This window comes from Amphiura filiformis, chromosome 13 (assembly GCF_039555335.1).
Source record: "Amphiura filiformis chromosome 13, Afil_fr2py, whole genome shotgun sequence".
NCBI classification, from domain to species: domain Eukaryota; kingdom Metazoa; phylum Echinodermata; class Ophiuroidea; order Amphilepidida; family Amphiuridae; genus Amphiura; species Amphiura filiformis.
This window is the reverse complement of record NC_092640.1, coordinates 34023845-34041149: the sequence shown is the minus strand read 5'-3', so window position 1 is coordinate 34041149 and position 17305 is coordinate 34023845. Positions and strand designations below refer to the sequence as shown.

The 17305-nt window shown below is 36.4% G+C and overlaps 1 long non-coding RNA gene across 1 annotated transcript; it reads left to right on the top strand.

Moving 5' to 3' along the window:
- The first annotated feature begins 223 nt into the window (after positions 1 to 223).
- Positions 224 to 16610, top strand: LOC140167259 (uncharacterized). Its single transcript, XR_011861014.1, has 3 exons — positions 224 to 395; positions 9656 to 9822; positions 15221 to 16610. It is a non-coding gene; the product is annotated as an uncharacterized lncRNA (long non-coding RNA).
- The last annotated feature ends 695 nt before the right edge of the window (positions 16611 to 17305 follow it).

Below are 17305 nucleotides of genomic sequence, written 5' to 3'. Positions count from 1 at the left end.
GCCAATGTCCAAGTGGGTGGACAGGTCTACATTGTGATGTAGGTAAGCAAAGCAGGTAACTGAATGTACTTATGAGTCTTGCGTGTATGACATGTGTGAATAATAGTGTAGTGAAAATAGTGTATTGTAAATAACCAGTATTTTACCTTATTTTCATGCATTTCGTGCAGACATTGATGAGTGCAACAGCTCTCCTTGTCAAAATGGAGGCTTCTGTATCGACCATGTCAACAACTATACATGCCAATGTCCAGGTGGGTGGACAGGCCTTAACTGCGAGGCAGATATAAACGAATGCACTTCAGGGCCATGCGTGCATGGCATGTGTGTGAATGATGTTAACCAGTATGCCTGTAACTGTGAACCGGGATGGCAGGGAATTAACTGCGATGTATGTAAGTGTTGTAGTCACTGCTTTTCCATGACCATGTGTGCATGACATGTATGACAACATAGAACAGTGTTAACCAGTATTCCCGTAAGATGGTCTTTACTAGAATTATGCCTTTGTCAACTTGTTGTAGTTTCTGTATTCAAGTCAACTTGTCCAGGAAGGGATGGCGAGTATGAGGATGGTGATCTGTGGTTTATTGGTGACCCACGACTAGCCTGAGTCCCTCGGCCCCGATCTCGAAACAATAAACATGGCGGAATAAAATGGCCGTTTCTCGATTCGGGGCCTGAGAACGAACCGTGCAAAAAAGTGGGGCGATTTATTATTTTGTATTGTATTGTTTTCACGACGAAAACACGTCGGGCATGCGCAGTAGCTCAATCAATGACGTAGAAACTAGCTCAAACTCATCAGCAGTATTATCGTTGACGACAGCGCAATACTTGTTGTATGGCCAGTAAGGGCTTAGACTAATTATTATTCATTAAATTAATTTTCATTTTTGAAATTGGAGCAGACACAAGCCATCAGCTTGTCTGTGTGACCGGCCATAGAAAAAACAACAAAATATGTTTAATTTCAAACCTGTTTGTCAATGCTGAAACTTTGGCTGGAGAAGTTGAAGGTGACGTTCCTGGTAATCCTTTAGACCGTTTATTTGAAGTCATGGGTTGTTTTAGAGCAAATAGGAGGTATATTGTGCCATGTGTAACGGCGATAGGCATTTTCTTGATTGCAATTCACACCATGTTCATGAATTGGATGTGCACTGTCAACAAGCAGCCTGATAAATTCAACTACACGGAGTGTACACACACCGTGATATGTAGCCTATGGCAGTGCAGCTTAGGCACGGGCTAAGCATGTAAGTACTACAGATTCCAGAAAGCTACTCAGTCATGCATGGTCTCAAGACGGACAAAGAAATTCATTGTCGTGATGGAACTGATGCCGCGCCGGTGATGGTAATGTCATGATCTGTTTTTGATCATGATGATTACATAGGGCCTACATAGTACATGGCATATATTCATCAGATTCAGACGAAGAACAGAATGTCGTCATGTTCATGAACAGTGTGATGGTGATGGTGCTGGTTTACAAATTTGAATTACGATGTCCCTGTTTGTCATGTATGATGAGTAGGTCAGTCACTGTGCTGTGCTGTGTGCAACTGCACGACTCCTACATTATTCATGTACATCAGACGCTTCACTGCACTAGAAATCGAATGGATGGTATTCTTCATGTTAAAAAGGGTAAGTTCATGTCTTCATGCCAAATCATGGGTTGGATCTCACTCAAATTTCCAAGACGAGACTCGATCCAAACACGGAGTCCCAAAATTATGACTAGGCCTAGCATGCTGCATGCCTAGGCCCGAGCTTCATGGCTTACGCTTAGCACCAAGTAGTATATTCAAATAGAAGAATGATAGGCCTAGCCTGTCATGATATGTTTTGCATCAGCATGAATGTAGGACAAAATACAGGTCATGCTAGGCCTAGCAGTAGCAGTAGTACCATGACTATGTACATGTGATCCTATTTACCTAACCTTTTCCAAAACTACGGCGGGGCCTTACACGCATTTCACCATTTTATGATTTAGGCATTACACTTACCGTAGTCTATGGCTGGGCCCTCATGCATCGTACCGTCAGGGCATTATACTTGCCGTAGTCTACGCATACACACATTAGGATGTTACACTTACCGTAGTCTAAGACTGGGCCTATTATACAAACATCGTATCGTTAATATGTCGTGGGCCTACTCCTATCCTACTGTTATTAGGACGTAAGTTGCGTAACATTGTGACTACCGTACCGTAACACTATAATACTGACTACTGTCCCGTACCGTAGTCCTAGGCCCACTCCCAACTGCACATTATACATGACTTACAAATGGTATAATCTAAGGGGGATGTCATTTTCTTCGGAAGGGGGGTCACGAATATGTCAGTGACCGGAGTAAATTTTTTATGACCCCGCGATCGTAATTTTTTACGATCCCCCCTTATCTCGAGTCGAAATGTTTTTTGACCCCCTTCCGCCTACACAGACTAACGACAAAGTATTCATCACCGGAACTATTAAGAGGCATTATCTGTTATTTTGGAGAATTTTTTTTAAATGTTTGCCACGGTCAAAAAATGGATTTCCTTTAAACTTTCATATTTGATGCACCTTGACTTGAAACAAACACACATGAAATAAATTTGGGAAAAATATCCCCGTTGACATGGTAACAGCCAAATTTTCATTTTAGGCCTATTTTCACAATTTTTGCATTTTTCAGCAGTCAATTTGTCACGTTTTGAAGCCAGTGTTACTAATATACACAATATATATATACTGTTTTCTTTATAAGGTATGAATAGGTGAAACCTTAGATGCCGCATTGAAAGTATAAAAATAATCACCAGATGTCAGGGTGGGTTATACCATTTATTTGAAATAGGGTGTTTTTCAATTTTTTCAAAGTATGAAAATATACCAACTTTGTATAGCTCATAAACCATATGGTAGTGCTCCGATTTCAACATCGACCACAGCATGTTGAGATGATACATTGGTCTTATGAAAAAGTTACATTTGAGCTTGGGGAAAACACATCTGTATATACAGTGTTGCCAGACATTTTCCTATTTTTCGATATTCAACACAAATCTCACCTTAAGTTAAATGATGTGAAAATGAAACATCATCCTTTCCAGGAACATTTATTAGAAAGAGAGTTTTTATTCATATCAAATTTGATCAGTTATAATGGTCAGTGTTGTTCTAAACCACATGGGTGTTGCCATAATTGGGGTTTTATTGTGATTTGTGGATATTTTCAACTTTTTAAAAGTTATAAAAATACCAAAATGCATTTCTATAATAAAGAAAGAAACATCGACCTCGTCATGTTGAGATGATACATTGGCCTTATGAAAAAGTTATTTTGATCGGGGGGGGGTAAAACATCAGTTTATACAGTGTTGCCAGATATTTTCCTATTTTTTCAAAATTCAACACAAGTCTCGCCGTAAGTTAAAAGATATGAAAATGAAACTTCATCTTCATATGGAACATATCTTTTAGAAAGAAAGTTAATTTCATATTCAATTTGATCATCTGGGATGGTCAGTGTTATTCTAAGTCATATGGGTGTTGCCATAGCTGGCGTTTATATGACAATATTTAGATATTTCCAGCTTTTTACAAGTCTTAAAAAATAGTACACACCTTTAACATGCATTATTGTTGAATGAACGCAATATTAAGGTTAAAAATTAACCTAAGAACACTTAGTATGTGAATTTAAATTTTAAATTTGAGTTCGGAAAATATTTCCTTCTATACAGTATTGCCAGATATTATCACATAATTCAGAATTCAACTTATGTTGAGCTTTTTTCAGCTTTTTTCAGCTTTTTCAGCTATTTTTCAGTCTTAAAATGCCAAAATACAATGGCATGCATTCCTAAAATAAAGATGTGAAAATGAAACATCGACCTCATCATGTTGAGATGATACATCGGTCTTATGAAAAATTTACATTTGAGCTTTCTGTTTATACAGTGTTGCCAGATATTTTCCTATTTTTTCAAAATTCAGCACTAGTTTCACCTTAGGTTGAAAATGCAAGTTTATTTGAAAGACATTTACTTTCATATTAAATTTGATCAGTTGTATAAATGGTCAGTGTTGTTCCAAACCACATGGGTGTTGCCATAATTAGGGTTAAATAGCGAGATGTGGTATTTTGAACTTTTTACAAGTTTTAAAAATACCAAAATACCATGGTATGCATTCCTTAAAAAATATGTGGAAGTGAAACATCAACTTCACCATGTTGAAATGATACATATTTGGTCTTATGAAAAACTTACACTTAAGCTTGGGGAAATCATATGTTTATACAGTGTTGCCAGATATTTTCCTATTTTTTCGAAATTTAACACAAGTCTCACCTTAAGTTAAATGATGCGAAAATGAAACTTCACCTTCACAAGGAAAGTTTATTAAAATGAAATTTACTTTCATATTAAATTTGATCAGTTGTATAAATGGTCATTGTTGTTCCAAATAGCGACGTTTTCACATATTTTTTGTGGACCTGAGAGCACATCAGACATATTGAAATTTGCGATATAATACAAATTTTATGGCAACTGATTAAAAATTGATATTTTTGAAATTTAACAGATCTCAAAAGTAAATTGTATAAATCTAGTGATATGTACTTAAAGTGTATGTAGCTGGAATGAAAAGCCGTCCATATGAAAATTTGACCTTTCGTATTGTAGATATAGATTTTTTCACCAAAACTTTTGGGGAAAATCTATATCTTCACTATGAAAGGTCAAATTTTTCAATTAACATTAATTAATTGATTAGTGGTCGGCTTTTCATCCCAGCTACATACACTTTAAGTACACATAATTAGATTTATTAAATTAACTGTAATGTCAAAAAATCAAAAAAAATCAATATGTGCATAATTTACCCTAAAATTTTTATTGTATCGCGAATTTAAAAAAAAATCAAAATTATTTTATATCAGAAGGACATTCCTCGTATTCAAAATGCAAGTTGGTATGTCTGATGTGCTCTCATGTCCGACAAAAATACTGTGCAAAGGTGGGTGACCAACCCTTTAAAATACAACACAGAAAACATCAAACATGTATACTTTAAAATATACATAAAAGCCATAATGTTTTTACCAATATACACATACTAGCTAGTCTAAAATAAATTAAAATAACATAAGATTGTTACATTGCAAAACGATGCATATAAGAGTAAGATAATGTTTAAATTACGCCTACCCCATATTATTAAAGCACACATCCCAACTATACTTGCAAAAAAGATATGGGGAAGAAATGGGCAAAAAACTATATAGATCCAGCAAATGTCTCGAAAGATATGAGAATAGTCAAAGACAATAACGCACAGAACCTTTTCACAGCCAGACAAATTAATGTCCAGTTACCTTTCCCGAGAGGAGCTCGCAAAATAAAAAATCACCAAATGTTGATCAAAGTTGTCTGAGGAAAATCCGTTTCAAGTAGAAAAAGAGGACTACTGGGCACAGTATACCTATGACATGACCCCGGAGGGGGTTCTCCCTGGTTAAAGGTATACGGGGATGTGCCACGGTTTTGGGGGTACCTTAGCAATATGTCGATTGGTGGGTTTGCAGTGGAGACAATACACCAAATTGGGTGCATTAAGGCAAAAGTGCCCATAAAAGCGCCAAATTAGGACAAATTTGTGTGCTTTTTGTGAAAAATTGGAATACTATAGCTGTAACTTTAATAAGGTGTCATTTTAAAATTGCAAATGTATCCACATTTCACTATTAACTCCATTTATAGTGGCATCATCCATGTGGTTTATTCATGGCAGCGATTTAAACAATATAAATCCTAAAGTGAGACATACGTTGAATTTTGAATATATGTGATAATAACTGGCAATACTGTATAGAAGGAAACATTTTCCGAACTCAAATTTAAAATTTAAATTCACATACTAAGTGTTCTTAGGGTAATTAACCTTAATATTGCGTTCATTCCACAATAATTTTAAGGATGTGTAGGCCCTACTATTTTTAAGACTTGTAAAAAGCTGGAAATATCTAAATTGTCATATTAAACGCCAGCTATGGCAACACCCATATGGCTTAGAAATAACACTGACCATCCCAGATGATCAAATTGAATATGAAATTAACTTTCTTTCTAAAAAGATATATTCCGTATGAAGATGAAGTTTCATTTTCATATCTTTTAACTTAGGGCGAGACTTGTGTTGAATTTTGAAAAAAAAAAGGAAAATATCTGGCAACACTGTATAAACTGATGTTTTACCCACCCCCCAGATCAAAATAACTTTTTCATAAGGCCAATGTATCATCTCAACATGACGAGGTCGATGTTTCTTTCTTTATTATAGAAATGCAATTTGGTATTTTTATGACTTGTAAAAAGATGAAAATATCCACACCTCACAATTAAACCCCAATTATGGCAACACCCATGTGGTTTATCTGGCAACACTGTATAAACTGATGTCTTACCCCGCCCCAGATCAAAATAACTTTTTCATAAGGCCAATATATCATCTCAACATGACGAGGTCGATGTTTCTTTCTTTATTATAGAAATGCATTTTGGTATTTTTATGACTTGTAAAAAGTTGAAAATATCCACAAATCACAATTAAACCCCAATTATGGCAACACCCATGTGGTTTAGAACAACACTGACCATTATAACTGATCAAATTTGATATGAATAAAAACTCTCTTTCTAATAAATGTTCCTTTGAAAGGATGATGTTTCATTTTCACATCATAAACTTAAGGTGAGATTTGTGTTGAATTTCGAAAAATAGGAAAATGTCTGGCAACACTGTATATACAGATGTGTTTTCCCCAAGCTCAAATGTAACTTTTTCATAAGACCAATGTATCATCTCAACATGCTGTGGTCGATGTTGAAATCGGAACACTACCATATGGTTTATGAGCTATACAAAGTTGGTATATTTTCATACTTTGAAAAATTGAAAAACACCCCTATTTCAAATAAATGGTATAACCCACCCTGACATCTGGTGATTATTTTTATACTTTCATTGCGGCATCTAAGGTTTGACCTATTCATACCTTATAAAGAAAAAATCATATTTATATTGTGTATATTAGTAACACTGGCTTCAAAACTTGACAATTTGACTGCTGAAAATGCAAAAATTGTGAAAATAGGCCTAAAATTGAAATTTGCCTGTTACCATGGCAACGGGGATATTTTTCCGAAATTTATCCCATGTGTGTTAGTTTGAGGTCAAGGTCCATCAAATATGAAAGTATAAAGAAAATCTATTTTTGACCGTGGCAATTATATTCTCAGTAATAACAGATAGTTCCTCTTAAGGTGCGAGGCGTGCAAAAACTTAAACGTGAAGAAAGTGTGCGGAGCATGTTGTAGATTGTACGTACATTTTGATCGTAAGTTAAAAGAATGCGCGCGCAGCCCGGGCAAATTTTTGGGTCATCAGCCCTTTATTCTATGATCCCTAATTTTGGGGTAAAACTTATAACCCCCCCCCCCCGTATATTGATGGTCCATCCCTTAAACTAAAAGCACGCTAGCTGGGCCCACTCATGCTGTTGCTCTACTCCTCTCTGTGAGCCTGCAGGCTAAATCCAAGCTCATATCGCTGAACAAACACACTGGTCATATAAAACAAAATACACTTAAATTAAGTTTAACAATTATTAAATGAACTGAGCTCACTGATCGAGAGCTGAATCAACACATCGCGTGCGTGTGTTACGATGTGTATCATTGAATCATTGTATCAGTGACGTACCATATAAACTGTATGCATATCGCTATTTGTCTTACGTCTTGTTTGTACATCTCATCAGCTGTGAATAACTCCGCCAATAATCATCTTAATAGTACGATTGGCGAGATTATACACGCATTGTAGGCGCCGTCCGCATTAACGTATAAACTGTGTGCATATCGCTATTCGTCTTACGCTTTGTTTGTTCGTCCTAGCTGTGTAAAACTACGTCAATATTCACGATAATATTACGAATGGCAAGCTGCTACACGCATTGCAGGCGCTGAATGAAATAACAATTTTCTTCGTTTTACCTCATTTTTTTGGCTCGAAATTAAAAGGGGACAATGCAATCAGTAGCTATCACTGAAAACTAACATTTAAATAGGAATCTCTTCTGTATGCAAATCAGCGAAAGATGCGCATACCCTTAAAATAACCAGACGCTGCCAAGATCATCAACCCCATTTTCCGCGCATATTGTCCATAAAGTAGCAAACTAACTTCTCGGGGTTCGAATTTTCACAAACGAAAAAAGAAGTTTTCAAATTCTAATTACTGATATCGGTTGCGGCCATTTTTGGTGCATCGGTCAAGTATATTATCTACTGTTGATGCCCACATATTTTCGCCGATTTTGTGCTCTTTAAGGTGGTACTACACCACCTGATCAATTTTATGACTAATTTTGCATTTTTCTCAAAAATAACTGCACACTGGTAACAAAAGTTGTGTATATTATCGGCCAAGGAATCCAATTACTTCACTGAAATTTCAGTGATTCAAGACAAATGGTTCATTATATTAAGAAATGAGGTACATTTTAGCGGTACCTCATTTGCTATCATAAATAACGTACCGCTTGTCTTCAGTCACTGAAATTCCAGTGTAGTAACTGGATTTCTTGCCCCTATAATAAACATAACTTTTGTTACCAGTATGTTATTATTTTTTGAGAAAAATGCAAAAATAGTCACAATTCTATCAAGGGGTGTAGTACCACCTTAAGGTAAAATACTACAGTTATAAATTGCAGTACTAAACCATAGGTTTACTTTGGTTAAAGTTAAAGTTGCGGTCCAAATATATTCTATTCTTGCTAGTAAAATACTATTGTTATTACCATGATTACTACTGACTCGTTGCCCCACTACAATTCCACGGTTCATTCTCATAATACGAAGGGAGAAGGGTATATTCTCGACGCACCAGATGATATATCCCTATTTGAAATACTAGTCATTATTATTCTCCTTACATCACATTTTTAAAAATCTATAACAGCTTCCAGATTAAACTTCTGTGACATCAAAGAGGAAAAGTGTCTGTGTTTATCATGTTGAACCAAGGTACACCCATGCCCATTATTTTCAGATAATTAAATTTGCATATTATGGTGTGTCCGAAAAATTTGGGATCTTTAAATCAGAATCAATTTGTATAACTTAATTCAAACGTCAATGAACTTGACATTACGCCTCGTTATAATAAAATCATCATTCTGTCATAAAGATCGACATGGTCTATGCCTGTTTTTAAAGTCCAGACTGTGTCATGATATGGGGTTTCGCCATAGCGATCGTATAAGCATGCTAAGCCGGTACCGATATATACCCATTGAGTAATAGAGGTTAACTTAACCAAGTCGAAGATACTACTTGGGTTGGAACCCGCAACCTCATGATCATGAGTCGAAACCCTGCCCGCACACCGTTGAGGCACCTTGCCCTCTATAAAATCATGCTTTAAGTTAAAACTACAGGTCGTATACAAATCCTTACTTGTTTCACATTGTAGGTGTTTGTTCTCATGAATGGAATGAACATTGCTACAAGTATATGTTAACAAACTATTTCGACAAGTTGTACAAATAATTACACAAACCTAATTGTTTCACATTGCAGGTGTTTGTTCTCATGAATGGAATGGCACTTGCTACAATTATGTTAATATTACTAAATCATGGTCTGATGCTGAAATGTACTGCAGTAGTCAGTATGGGTCCCATCTTGTGAGCATTCATTCCTCTGATGAAAACAGCTTTGTCAACGGTGTAATTGGACAGGCTGATGTAAGTGGCAATTTTCAACTTAATGGGAAATAAAAACAGTTGTCTCTTAAGGGATCGGATAGCAACGTTTGCAGGGTATTTTTTGTGGCACATCAGGCATATCGAATTGCATTCTGAATACGAGGAATGTCCTTCTGACATCAAATAATTTTGAAATTTTTTGGTGACAGCCTTTTTAAAAAACCCTAAGAATTTTAAGTCTTATTGGTAAAATAAATCTATATCTTTAATGCAAAAGGTCACAATTTTCAAATGATGGTCAGCTTTTCCTTCTAGCTACATATACTTTAAGTACATATCATTAGAAAGGATATCAAAAAGGAATTCCTCGTATTCAGAATGCAATTCGATGTGTCTGATGCGCTCTCTTGTCACACGAAAATACTGTGCAAACGTTGCTATCTCATGATCCGCTCCCGTAACCATGGTAACTTTGGTTAAAACAAAAACACCCTAACATATTGTACATAAATACATATATACAATTGTATTTTATAAGGGCAAATTATATCTGGAACAAAATAATATATATTGACAACAATATTTAATATATTAGGCTCCTAAGTGATGACAACTTTGGGATTTTTATGAAATGTCAATTACTATGAATATTTTCCTGAAAAGGTGTCATGAAGATTTCTTCGTGTTGGATCAAACCTACCTAGTGCTCCTCTACTTTTTGAGTAACCCATCATCGGCGACTAACTGTACGAATTATCTATACAAATGATCCTTCTGAGACTCTATGGCATCCGAATATAGGGGATGCAATAGTTACTTTTGATTAACATTGTTTTTGAACCATTTTTGATTGAAAAGCATATTAGTTTTTATGATGTCCAGCAAATGTTACTTACTATTATACTGCTAAAAGGCATACGCCTATTTCGGTAAACCAAATGTCTTCTTTTTTTTTTGGTTTACACACGACAAATACAGCAAATATGGGTATTTAGGCTGACATGACTGACATAAAAGGTCATATGAGCCATTCCATGTCAACTCCAGGGATGTGCACCGCAGCACCTCTTCAATTTGTTTCTTTTTGTGTGTGTGGTGGTAGATATTAATGAGAAAGTAAAATCCTGAAAATTTGAGCTTCATACTCCATTTCGTTTTCCCGTGGCATCAAGTTGAAATTTAGGGGGTCAGCGTAAAAAATGTGTCGCAACGCGAAAGACGATGTTTGGAGGTCCATAAATGTATAAAGAGAACCCCGGGGGAACCCCCAACAACTTTGAAAAGTATGTATCCTGAGGTACTTTTTGTATAGAATTCAAATCTGGCATCAGAAAACTTGTGACTCTTTTACTTTAAAAGATAAAGGGCCCTCAAAATGCAACTTCGTCCATCCAGGACCAACTTTGGGGGGTCAGAACTCCAAAAGTAAAAATAATTTTATGGTCCATTTTTTTGCCAGTCATAGCCCTTTGGTAGGACATTACTTTTATCCCATATTGAGCCTATTAGAATACTTTTAGCTGAGATATTACCCATGCAAAACGCCAAATGTACATTTTTTGTACATTTTGACCCTCCTGTCCTGAAAACCAATGTCAGACATTTTGACCCATCATCAACTTTAGGTATGTTGAAAATATGTTCTTGGACAACATTTCTGAGAGATATTGGCTTTGGGACTCGATGACTTTGCTTTAAAAACATCAGTTAGGTTTGCCTACTCACATATATGTCATTCCAACCACATCAACAAAATGGGTTGGTTGGTCAGTGGTCATCCCCTCAAATTTTGCTGAAAATCATTTCTAGCATACCTCTATGAGCACAATGAACACATGGGAAAAGGTGAATGCTCAACTCCAAGCGGTTTTGGAGATATGGCTTGTCAAAATTTGGCCCAGTCCCCCACTTTTTGCCCTTTCAAGTTGCCTCGTTGAATTAGTAGCGTTTTGGAACACTCATATTTGACTTTGCAAAACAGATATTATGCTGAAAAGTACTAAATGGGTGACTTTTACCCAGAAAAACAGAATCTGGCCTCAGAAACAGTGCATCTTATCTACTTAAGAAGTTATGGGTCTCTCAAAACCTGGTTTCGTTTTGTCAAAATTTTATATGTCAAAAACGAAACAAAAAGAGGTTTTGAGAGGCTTATAACTTCTTTAGTAGATAAGATAAAATGTTTCAGCTTAATATCTTTTTCTCAAAGTCAAAATATGAGTGTTCCAAAACGCTACTAATTCATTTCAACGACGCAACTTGAGAGAGCAAAAAGTGGGGCCAAATTTTGACTAGCCATATCTCCAAAACCGCTTGGAGTTGAGCATTATTTTTTTCCATGTGTTCATTATGCTCATAGAGGTATGCTAGAAATGATTTTCAGCAAAATTTGAGTGGATGACCATTGACCAACCAACCCATTTTGTTGATGTGGTTGGAATGACATATGTGACGTGTCATGTCAAAAGGAGACACTTTTGGGCAGGTTATCAATTTTGAGGTTTTTACATATCTTAAATATAGAGATATTTTGCTCCACAACGCCGTTTTCCCCAATGAAATCGGACAATCCTAAGCGAAGATATTGAGTTCGTAAGTTATGGTATTTTAAAATTGGAAATTGAGATATCGGCCTTTAAAAATATTATTGACAATGTTGAGAGTAGGAATTACCGGTACCTTGAAAAATGTCTCAGTTATATTCCGGTCTGAAACTATCATACAATATTTTTAACATTAATAACATCACAAATTTGCAACAAGCCCAAATTATGAAAAGAGCACCACCGGGCAGATTTTGGGCTATTGCTCCATTTACGATCCTGCCCAAAAGTGTCTCCTTTTGGACCATAAAATTATTTTTGCTTTTGGAGTTCTGACCCCCGAAGTTGGTCATGGATGGACGAAGTTGCATTTTGAGGGCCCTATATCTTTTAAAGTAAATAAGTCACACGTTTTCTGATGCCAGATTTGAATTCTACACAAAAAAGTACCCCAGGATACATACTTTTCAAAGTTATTGGGGGTTCTCTTTATACATTTATGGACCTCCAAACATCCAAATTGATGCCACGGGAAAACGAAATAGAGTATGAAGCTCAAATTTTCAGGAATTTACTTTCTAATCAATATCTACCACCACACAGAAAAAGAAAAAAATTGAAGAGGTGCTGCGGTGTACATCCCTGGAGTTGACATGGAATGGCTCATGTCAAAATCTCTTTGAAATAAAGAATTAAAAACGTGAAAATACCAAATAAAATTATATTTACATCAACATATGTTTAAAATATATAGCTATTTTAGCTTCCTAATATTCCGATCAACGGTAAAATTGACATTTCTTTAATTATGATCCTCGGAGCCTGAGCTTCATTTTGATAATACTTAGCACAGTTAGTATTGATAATGGATTCCTTGTCAAATTCAGAACAAAGATCTCCGCTCTATTGTGTTTGTGTTAGCAATAACATATTTTTGAGTAAGTTTAAGGATGATAAGATTCATTTCAATTAAACGGATTTCAAACCATTAGGTCGGAATCAATATACTCAGAGTTCGGAGACTCTACTCTGATGTAGTTGTAAACAATATAACCACATTGCCGAGAGCAATAAGGTAAGATCTTACACAACATGCCCAATTCTAATGAAACTAAAAGTAAAGATTAAAGGCGCATTTCGTGATCCACAGCCTCATCCCCCAAAAAAAACACACACACAAACACACTTTTCTCAAAAGTTGAGATTTTTATACCACTGTAAACCTCTGGTTACATGTTAATGTACACAAATTTTCTTGCAGATTAAATCGATTAGAAAAATTTCACCAATTTTGAATTACGTTCTGGTACATCAAAACGAAATTACAACAGTGGCCTATGGAGCAGTGTAATACATATAATCAGGGATGATATAATCATACATAACGCACAAACGCAACTGATATTTATGGAATAAGCATTTTAGCTATTTTTCGTGGATATCTACCGACATATGTCATAAAAGGAGGATGATAGGATCACGATATATTCAGTTTAAAATATAAAACGTTTCCAAGCACATCTCTACAACATGTACAGCCTCATGCGTGCTAACAATACGTGTCTAGCATTACATAATTCCTAGGTTCAAATTAAAATTCCACCCACGGTTGTTTGATGTAATGTAAAACTGTGACATTTTTAAGTAAAGTTGAACAATGATGGCACTATTTATCTTAAATCTTGTTTGCATCTTTCCAAGGGGTAGACACTTGTATACTGGTGTTAGGGGCTGTGCAATAATTATGAGCCGGGGGGGTAAAATTGGGGGGCAAGCGATTTGGGGGGAGGTAAGTGGGGGGGCAAGCGATTAACATTTGGCATGTATGGAAAGGAATTATTCAAAAAAAACTTTTTATCATGAAATTTATAAATAAGTCATATTAATTGGCTAATTTGAAATTACATATATGTAAAAAGCGCCCTCAATTTGCACACAAATGTATTTTATGGAATAAAATTTACCACAAAATAGCAGAAAAAAATCTATCTTACAAATAGCTTCAAAATATATTAGTGTGATACCTGTTGCTATTGTCCAGGTTTAGAATTGAACATTTTTTGTTAGAATCAAACAACCGTACCAATGATTGCTCTGTCAAACTCTAACTTCAGTCAAGTCTTTACTTACCTCATGAAGACCACACAATTCACTATTAGGGGCTGTGCAATATGAGCCCAGAGGTAAAATGTCCAAATGGTGAGCCAAAATTACTTGCCCCCCCTCCTCCTCTCAGGCTTCAAAAAATTGCTTCCCCCTCCCATCCTCCTCGAGCGTAGCAGCAAGAAATTTTGCTTCCAAACTAATTTTTGTACAATCTTGTGACCTCTCTCCCCCCCCATTTTACACCCCGGCTTGCACAGCCCCTTAACAGATTTGTTGAATTAATGATACGCAGGCATATCATTCCATAATTTTGACATTCTGCCCGGGCATTCTCGAATGTTTTTACACCAAGTTTTTACGATTTAAATGATGCAATGCATTAATTAGGCCCGGATGATGCCTGACAAAATATGTAATTTTCTTATCTAGAATGATTACTAGTTCTGTGCATTGAGAGTGTTGACAGTCCATTCTCTCAACGCTGACACACTTCATTCATGACATCACACTAGTTTCTAGGTCAAATCTGTCTCGTTCGAAGGAACTCAACGCTTACAGTTGGTTTTTGCGGAATATTAATTTTAAACGACTTATTTTCTCAAAAAAGGAGTCATTTTCATTGTCCTCATTATATTAGCTTGACAATGATATGATGTTGTCCGAGCAATATATGTGACCTTTAAAAGGTAGATTATGGACGGTGGCGTGTGGAAGGGGAGATAACATGAGGTAAAGTATATACATTCATGATGATGTAGCATGTCGTCTTGTGCTTTATTGTTTTCCAGGCGTGGATCGGTTTAAGTGGCGAGACTACTGTGGATACATTCGAATGGAGTGATGGTACTCAAAATAACTACACTAACTGGAGCCCTGGCGAACCCAATTATTTTGATGAAGATTGTGTAGCATTAGTTTATAATTCCGGCACTTGGAATGACAAACTTTGTGGATTTAAAATTAATTTTGTTTGCAAAAAGTAATGGCTTATTGCCTTTAATAGTTAATACAATTTGCTATCCCCACGTAATAACCAGAATGTTCAAGCCTAGTGTATGTCGGGTGTGCGGCGACGTCTCGTGGTTTGGAAGTCACGTAAAGCCGTTGGTCCCGTGTACAGGAAGAGTCAAACCCTAGTTCACGTTAAGTGTCAGAGCTATTCAGTCGAAAAGAGAAGGGGGATCATCCCCGGTTCTGATATCTGCAATCAATCCTAGGTTCCAGGATCATGCATAGGTTAAGCCCGTGCGACAATACTCAATATTAAGGTATGCACGTGTATTGGAAGAAGAAGAAGAATTAATGCTGATAATGGGCTATTCCAGAAAATGCACACCCCCTATAGGGGGAAAATGTGTGGATTTCCAAGTTTACTTTCTAACAAGACTGGAATTCCAGCTGTTACTGGAAAAAGATTGACAAAATGCAAAGAGAATAAATGAATGATTTTTTTTTTTTTACCTTTGCACACTTTAAAAGTCTGGATTTCCAACAACCATGACTGGACAAAAAGTCCAAATATCCGAACTCCTCTATAGGGGGTGTGCAGCTATTTTCTGGAATAGCCCAATAAATTATACTGTTGGATTTGATCAGCCACATATGTGAGTGGACACTACGAATGAGCCGTAAATTCGGCAATTTGTATTCTGAGATACAGTGCAAAATGTGCATGAAGGTCGTATTCATAGGTGTCTCAATTAGGCGCGACATGTTTCTCATTTGATATCGTTTAAACCAATCAATAATCCTATTGCTGAAGAGTATAATAATCTTCTACATATAGAATCATTTTAAAAATAGCTTTAGTCTTTGTTTGCTTTGGCTAAATCCTGTTCAAGTGGTGGGTTACAATTGCATTGTATTTTGTCTAGGTATGTATAACCAACAATAACAATGAGATGACATTCTTGAACCTCGTTGACTTGGGGATGATTCGAACTGACCGTCAATTATGACTTTATTACCAGCAATGTGGAAAAAGAGAGACATGTAGAACCGAAAAAATGTACCATTTTGTTGAAGGAGCAGAGTTCAACAAACCATAACCCCGCTTCTGGATATCGTTTGAAGTCAAATGATATACTATTCTAAAGCTTATGATATATATTTTCTAAACACGAAATAAAACAAAATTGACCGGGGCCGACTTTACGGCTGATTCGTAGTGTCCAGTCACATGTTATTTATTTGAAAATAAATTGCTACTTAGAAAATTTGAGGCAAGATTTTGAAGTTTATATCATTGTTCAAATTTTATCTTAGCTCCTCAACAAAAGTTTGGAAAGTTTTTTCAAGCATCTGTATCTCAAATTATTTGTGACATATTCATATCGTGTTGCATATCAATGGAGAGCTACAATACTCCCCTTTACAATGACACCCCATTTGAAACAATAACATTTTTCACGGCTGAGTACACGCCTTGTGAATATAGTGGGGTCTCAAAAAGAATTAGCCAAATTGATCATTATTCTGTGCAGCAAGCTGCAATCCCATAACTTCACAATCTGGGACCTAATGCAATCCTCCAAGATGACACCGCTCGCCCCACATAGCCACGGTAGTCAACGACTACCTACAGAATATGGGAGTAGAGATAAAATGGCCTGCCATCAGGTCAGACCCGGGGGCCAGACCTCAACCCGATTGAATACTTGTGGGACCAGCTTGATCGTGCTGTGCGTGCCAGAGAAGCCCGTATGAATGATCTGCGACGAATCCGTGTTGAAGAATGGAATTCCTTCCCACAGTAACGTGTAACCAGGTCGGTGAGCAGCATGAGGAGAAGGTGCCTGACTATTGTGGCTGCCTGTGGTTTTGCCACCCGCTATTAAGGTTAGTGGCTAGCGTTGTTTCAGGGATCGATACAA